This window comes from Crassostrea angulata, chromosome 6 (assembly GCF_025612915.1).
Source record: "Crassostrea angulata isolate pt1a10 chromosome 6, ASM2561291v2, whole genome shotgun sequence".
Classification (NCBI taxonomy): Eukaryota; Metazoa; Mollusca; class Bivalvia; order Ostreida; family Ostreidae; genus Magallana; species Magallana angulata.
This window is the reverse complement of record NC_069116.1, coordinates 43098442-43106441: the sequence shown is the minus strand read 5'-3', so window position 1 is coordinate 43106441 and position 8000 is coordinate 43098442. Positions and strand designations below refer to the sequence as shown.

General features: G+C 32.1%; 1 non-coding gene across 1 annotated transcript; it reads right to left on the bottom strand.

The window, feature by feature from the left end:
* Nucleotides 1-271: 271 nt before the first annotated feature.
* Trnap-ugg (transfer RNA proline (anticodon UGG)) lies at nt 272-343 on the bottom strand. Its single transcript has one exon. It is a non-coding gene; the product is annotated as a tRNA-Pro (tRNA).
* Between the last annotated feature and the right edge of the window lie 7657 nt (nt 344-8000).

Sequence of the window (8000 nt, the reverse complement as noted above, 5' to 3'; positions counted from 1 at the left end):
AAATAATATTTTTAAGGTAGGTCTTAAGTTTAATTTAATTGTTGACCATCTAGCATCATTAAAGAATTACATGTACATGTATTAGACCTATAGATTTGCTTTTTAAATAATGTACAAGTATCTCTTTACATGATAACTGAGTGGAATGAATATAATTTTGTTTTGAAAGTTCAGTGTCTCTTGATTGACAACGTACATATAGAAATATACTATACACTGTACTTAGATTAATTATTCGATAGTAAAAGAAAAATGATGCGAAAAAAAGTTCGGGCTCGTCCGGGATTTGAACCCGGGACCTCTCGCACCCAAAGCGAGAATCATACCCCTAGACCAACGAGCCGATATGAATATAGGAAATTATTTTTGATTACATCAAAAAACACATTTCACTTATCAAAGAGATTTGTTACCTTGAATAAAATGGAGAACACTATGAATAAAACCATATACAAAATATTATTAAACAACAAAATAGATTTAAGAACGTCTACGTAATCCACTTAATACAATTTATATGGAGAATCCTGACTGCATAATTATCTTTTCAAAGACAGATAACCCATACCTACATGTACATTTTAGGTTTAGGAACGAATGAGAGTTGTTGGTCTTTAAACAAAATTATTTACAGTGTCAGTTATTAATTTAATCTGTCAGGTTTGTTAGAGGAAATTGGGGTATATGGGACACTTTTCGATGAAATTTCAAACTACTAAAAAATGATTCTCATATTTTATAAATGCATTAAACTGTTTTGGATTTGTGTTAATAAACGGTAGTAAAGTTTTGTTTTGTTATCAATGGATATATAAACACAAAAATAAGAAAATAGGACAAAATGTAAATGTATTTTTCAGGAATTTAATCTTCCTGTAAGAATTCTTTTTTTCATCAAAAATTTAATTGGTGACTCATGCAGGTATGAAGGTAGATATATATAAAAATTGCAGAAAAATACGACTTAGTTACGGGCGGGGGGTGCGTAATTCTTTTCTGCAATTATATGGATGTATGAAACACCGAGAAAAGCATGTTACTGTTTGCATAACTTTTTTACGTATGTACATGTAGCTCTGAATCATTTAATAAATCATCGATAAAAAAAGTATAAAAAGTACAAAAATACAATATTATCATATACGGTTGCGTTACACAAAAAAAAATTCGAAAGGCTTATATTTTGTTCTTATATGTGAATGTTACCATAATAGTAACTGCAACTACTTCGAAGTTTGACAGTCCGTGTAAGTCTGTGGAGTATACGTTCCCTCAATGTAACTTTAGTTTTGATCGATCAAGAAATAACCTACAAAATGTTTTTTAAGTTAACACAAACAAAAGAAGACATAAATGAATGAGGTAAATTTATTTCATTATAGATTATAGTATTAAATTTACATACATGTATAATAAGCTATAAAATACATGTCTGTTTGTTTTTTTTAAAAATAAGATTAAGATATGCACATAAATCGGATTATCCATTGATCTAATACAAATTACTATTATATAGACTTGTAAAACCTATATATATGCGGAAAAGTCGTTTCACTAAATCGTCTAGTGTTCAGTTTTGTCAGTTTCTGTTTAAAAAATTATTTTCAAAGAAATACAGGTGAAATTAATACCACGTGGATCTAAAAAAAATCAATTGTCTTATATATATATATATATATATATATATATATATATATATATATATATATATATATATATATATATATATATATATATATATATATATATATATATATATATATATCCTATAGTAATACAAATTACTGTAGGAAATAATTTAAATTCAGTAGCAATTTTCATGCATCCTGTAAGATATATTCTTTTTCATCCATTGAAAATTTCATTTTTTTTTTTGGAGGGGGGGGGGGGTATAAAATATAGTAGCTGCAGAATTGTAGCTCCACGGGAATTCCGGCCGGGTTGACGGAGCGTGAAGCTACAATGTGTACAGGTTAATCCATTAAAAACTTTATATCTATTGCGCACAAAAAGTTGCACATGCTTTTGTATTTATCAACCTAGTTAAGGAATATTTTCTGTGAAAATTTCAACATGCAAAAATTAAAGGTCTACTGTGATAACATGAAAATTACCCGGATAATGATGTTAGAAAAAATGTGGAGTTTCGAGAATAATCGAATAGATAAAAGCTAAGATATCGGTTCTTACTATTATAAATCCAGGTAAGAAACGTATTTTCTTTTCTTGTGAATTCCTCCGAGTATAAAAGAGGTTACGTGTGAAATAAAAAATCTGAGAGTTTTTGGCAAATAAAATTTATATCAATTGTTTTCACAGACAGGTATGTGCATATAATTTAAAAAATCAACAAAAAGTTATGGACAGGGTAATTTAGGACAGATTTAGATACAAATCGCTTTCTTGGAATTTTTTTTTTGGGGGGGGGGGTGGGGGGGGGGGGGGGGTGTGGGTGGGTGGTAAATGTAGGGATGAGGGTATCAAGTAATCATTCAATACTGGTAGAGGGTAGAAGGTGACGTCACACACATTATTCACGGGTATTCGACCTTAAAATTTTGTTCTTGATGTTTTTTATAGATGTATACATAATTTGCAGTTCAAACTAGTTCGAAGTTTGTTTCATCTCAGAGTCTCGAAGCTTTTAAGACAGCCACAATCAAGATGGAGGATCTAATACTACATTGAAATTTATATTATATAAACAATCTGATGAAAATAAACTTCAGGTTTGAACCAATGAAATTTAAAAAAAATATATTACATAACTACTTGATGAATTAAAGAATTCTCAAATTCAAATCCTACAAAATCTCCGATGTCAGAAAACGCCTTCTATTGTGGATTGTGGATAGGAGCAGAGGTGCTTTTATCTGCTAGGATCTGTTAGAAATTGTTGCCAAGGTATAGTCCTCTGGCCTCTTACATGTATTTTTTTCATCCATCTTTCTAAGAATGGCAATGATGGACGAGTACTATAGACAAATGTACCACACATTACACGGAACAACGCCTGTTTTCATGCATAATTCTGATGTACATCTACATGTAAACAATCACGTCCCTGGATGAAAAGTGCACCCTACTCGACCATGTCCCTTTGGGGCGAGGTTCCTCATCTCTGTTTTTCTATTTCTCCTGTTTTTGTTTTCTGATTTTTGTTTTGGAATTTCTTAATTTAGTTCCATCAGGAATCTTTCGCGATAGAGGGCGCACTCAGTTTCAGACATGTTATGGGGGGGGGGGGGGGGCGGTAATATACGCCATCTGCAGAGAAATCGTTGCATCCTGTTTGTTTAGCATCTCCACACATTGTCTATCACATTCGCGTCTTTGTCTGCCGTGGATATCACGTAATCCTTAAATTAATTGCTATTAATATATATTTATAGGTTCATCGAATTTTCTCTTTTAAAACACCGATTTATATTTGAATTACTAGTATTTAGAAAGAGTTTGGTATTTTCAATTATTGAATCTTGATGTGAAATAAAAATGTATAATTCTATAGTGTAGAGAGGCGTGCAAACTGTGAAATTATTTAAATCATGTGTGTTTCACGCTAATAACATCACAGACAGACAATCTTTTTAGATATGAGCTACATGGATAACTACACGTTGTTTGAGGAAATTAAGCTGGAAAACAAAGAAGTCCATAGACCTATCTCGAAGGAAGGTAAATGACTTCAAATCAATCGGCGAACGTTCACTGGCACTAGGCAGACATTGGTCTACAGAACACAGGGTGTTTGACAGTTTTAAAATCCTCTCGCTTGGGGCTGAGATGGTCTGAAGGGGCGCGGGTGAGGCCCAAATCCTGCAGTTTAAAAAGGCCGCAATCTTTTATATTACAAGTCTATTACAAAATATATGCACGTGTTGGTGTTGGAGCCGTAGGTATATATTTGTTATTCTGTTTTACACTAATATTTTTGGCAGCACTATTATAACAAAGGCAATATAAGTTCATATCTATTACTCGATGGAATTTTGCAATTTACTTTCGGTTTTATCTCAATTATTCCTTCAGATAATTGTAAAGCATGCAATGCGAAAAAATGAAGAAAAAAAACCCACTAGAAGGTAAACAGTTCGATTTTCGTTCCCTTCAGTGAATTTTCTTTTTTCTTTTTTTTTGGGGGGGGGGGGGTCTGAGAAAAAATCATCTTTAAGTAATTAATCGATTGAAACGACAATGACAATAGTGTTCGTCTAAAACTTAGATTATAACTAATACCATTATTAAGCTACCGTGATGCTTTGTACAAAACACTCAACTCACTATATATATACCGAATAATTTAAAATTATTCGTTTAAGAAGAAAATCAAAACAGTAGAAGAATAAACTGCGACAAGTAAGGGAAATAATCGAGACGTACGATAAAATGGGAATACATGTGTAACAATGTAATAATTTCAATGTAGCCTTTATTTATGGTTACTTACATTGAAATTAATGTTAAAACGGGCTTGGCTCCTGTGATGCGATAGGGGGGAATCGAGTCGGTGTAAATTAAATACATGTAACCGAGGAGAAACCGCACCCGCTGTTTAAGAGAACCTTATCAAATAGAAGAGAATACAGCAGAAAATTAGTAATATTGATGAAAAATACAACTAATCTAGATCAATCTTCAGTTTCATTTCAATTATTTTGAGCATCAGGTGATTTATCATAACAAATCAGACTATCGTCATTGATTCGGTTTGTGCAAAAGTATACCTCCAGACAGGCAAACTGTGCCAATGAGCTTCACAATCAGAAAACATATTTGTAATCATGTTCAACAAACCATTTGCCACTGTATACAGGGTTATTTTCGCGCCGTGTAATTTTCGCCCTTTTAAACTGCAAACAGTTTCGTCCCGTCTTGAATTCACCAAGACAAAGCTGTTTTTAAATAGAGATAAGTTAAGACATTGGAATTCGCCCAGTCTTAAATTCGCCTACTGACAACGAGGGCGAAAAGGGTGAAAATAAAACTCGGCGAATATTTCCCTATATACAGTATGTGCATAATTGCTACACAATATTCGCTTACACGTGTCAATGCCGGAAAAATAGTCTGTCACATGATCAAAACAAGCATGGCGAGCACATGGCATTGTTGATTTACTTCTTCTGTACAATCAGCGTGAAGGGAAGTCATCGACGGGCGATGACTTTGAGGACACGTTTAAAAACATCACAGGAGATGACATTGCTGCTGATTTTTGCAAAATCATCGATGAATCGGTAGCGTACAGAAACTGATTTTTCAAACATCTGTCTAACTAGATTTTAATTTTACCTCCACAAAATAGTTCTCCCAGTAATTACGTTGAACGTTGAAATAAAAATAAATAACGGCGTTAAAGATTTAAATTTAATTATTCATAATCGTATTCATAGATAAAAGGAACAATTACATAGATTTTAATAACATTTTGCTTATCGTTTAAGTTTGTACAAGAATCTTGTACATCTAGTGTTGACAAGAGGTGTAAGCGAAGCTTGTGAAGCACGACCTCTGGTGAGAGAATGAATTCGTCCATCATGTGCCGTAAATTATGATATAACTTCTCACTATTCTATTTCGCTCATTTCTACATTGGTGAAAAACACGTTTCTCGTCGACACATGGATGATATTTTATTAGATCTATGTGGGCATATAGCGAGAAACAAGACATACATTTCCTACGTTGTATTTTATGCAAGAGGGAATGAGGCAAAAATTGCAGAAAGAAATACATAGTTACATTTTCTGCTATGACCTCTTCCTGTATTAGTAAACACCATACCATTTAACATGATTGTGTGTTTGTGAGTGTGTGTGTGTATATATACACACACACACACACACACACACACACACACACACACACACACTGGTTTATATTACATAAAGAGGTATAGATTTCCATAAAAACATTCAGAGGTATATGCTTTATTCTTCCATTTTAGTAAAATGGCATAGCAGTTTATGTTGACTTCACACTTAAGATTCCATTCATCATCCATTTTTTACAGGTTTCTTTATAGGTGCCTCGCAATACCAATATAATTTTTGTTCACTATCCGAGGTATTCCTTTTAAGGTTATATCCAAATATGGTATATACCTCAGTATGTAGTAATCTTATTTGCGAATTGTAAATTGTTACTGTGTTTTCCATGTTAATACAATGGTTAAGACATCCGAGGAAAATAATATTCACTGAGCCGAATGGCGAGTTGAATATTTTACTAAAGAGGGCAATTCAATCTACCCTTATATCATACTTTTGTTTACATTTGTTGCAGTCTCATTTAGATATAATCAGGAGTAAGGGGATCAAAATTTATATAACCTAGTGGATTAATTTGGATTTCTGAAAATATATTTTGGATGTAGCGCCCCCCCCCCCCCCCAAAAAAAAAACGCAAAAAAATTTCCCGAATTTGGGAAATATCTGTGTTTAATCAATAATTCTCATCACAAACTAGATAAATTATTCGTATTATGCATAAAAAGCGGAACGAACCACTTTTTTACTGTAAATTCATTAATTTACCAAAATGGCAACAAACAATAAAATGACTCAAGTCTTTGTTTATATTACTAAGAGTTCTAGACACTATCTACCTTGTAACTTAACAGTTGACTTGGAAATTGTGGTCAGTCATTAGAAATGCATATATAAACCATTCTGGACATCAACTTTGAAATAATAATTTTTAGTTGAAATCACGTCTAAGCCCCTATAACCTAAACTTAACCATAATCGTATAACACTTTTAAGAAAAATGTTATCTACTCGTAGAGCGAGTTGCTTAGTTCTTTATACACTCCTAGTTTGGGGAGCATTATTTGTTCACGAAAGTGCATCAAAGAACCATAAATTATTGTTTCAATATACGTAAAACGAGGATTATTTACTGATATCTTATGAATTATGCAAATAGCTATTTTTCAATACTTGTTGATGATTTTTGTATACATGTTAAAAATAAAACATAGATTCTTTCAAATCAGTAAAAATGCCGTCTTATTTTCCAATACACTTATTAACACGCCGCATTCAATAAAACTAGGGAGAAATTTCTGTGACACGTACATTATATCTTGAGTATATTTTAGCATTGAATAATTATTTTTTGAAAGATGCGGTCACATAACTGCAACGGTGTGTGCATACAAATTGAAAAACGCGCGTTAGGATATTTTTTTTTTTTTGTACACACCGTTGCAATTATAAGACTACATCTTTCAAAAAATAATGATTCAATGCTTATATTTAAGTTTTTAAACATTTATTCTCTTTCCGAAAAAATGAGTTATCTTTTTAAAATCAACTAGTAATGTGCAATTTATGGAAGAGCCACTGGAACAGCCGAATCATGGTGACAAAAATAGTGCACAGAAATTTGATAACTTATAAAAGAATTTTATTTTTCATTCACTAATTTGATGAATTTACTTTTGGTATACTAAGAAATTAATCAATTGAATTCATTTTACTGTTAAAAAATGTTTACATCAAGAAATATTAATCAGCGTAAGTATAATATCAAGTCGTGATTTGGCTTGAAGTCGCGAGGAGAGTCAGTCATGTTCTTCGAGAAATACTAAAGGAAGACTGTATTCATACGCACCAGATTTGATGATTTTGACTTCTGTGTTATGCGTAAATATCATTCAAATAAATCAATGCAATTTGATAGGGGGAAAGAAGGTAAATGTAAATATTAATCAAATAAATATAATTTCGGACAACGTATTTTGTTAACTGCTGCAAAATGAAGATGCCCTTCCCTAATATAATTGCAAAAAGAAAAGGACCAGACCAGCATCAACAAAACTAAGTACATGTAAAATGAAGGACAGCAAGTGTAATTAAAGAAAACTTTGCTTTCATTTAAGATTAATTTATTACGTGAATATGTCAACTCAAAAAACAAAGTACAGCAGTTTTTCTTATCACTCTTAAGAACCAAAATGCAACTAAATGTACTAGTATATACTTTCTCTACTG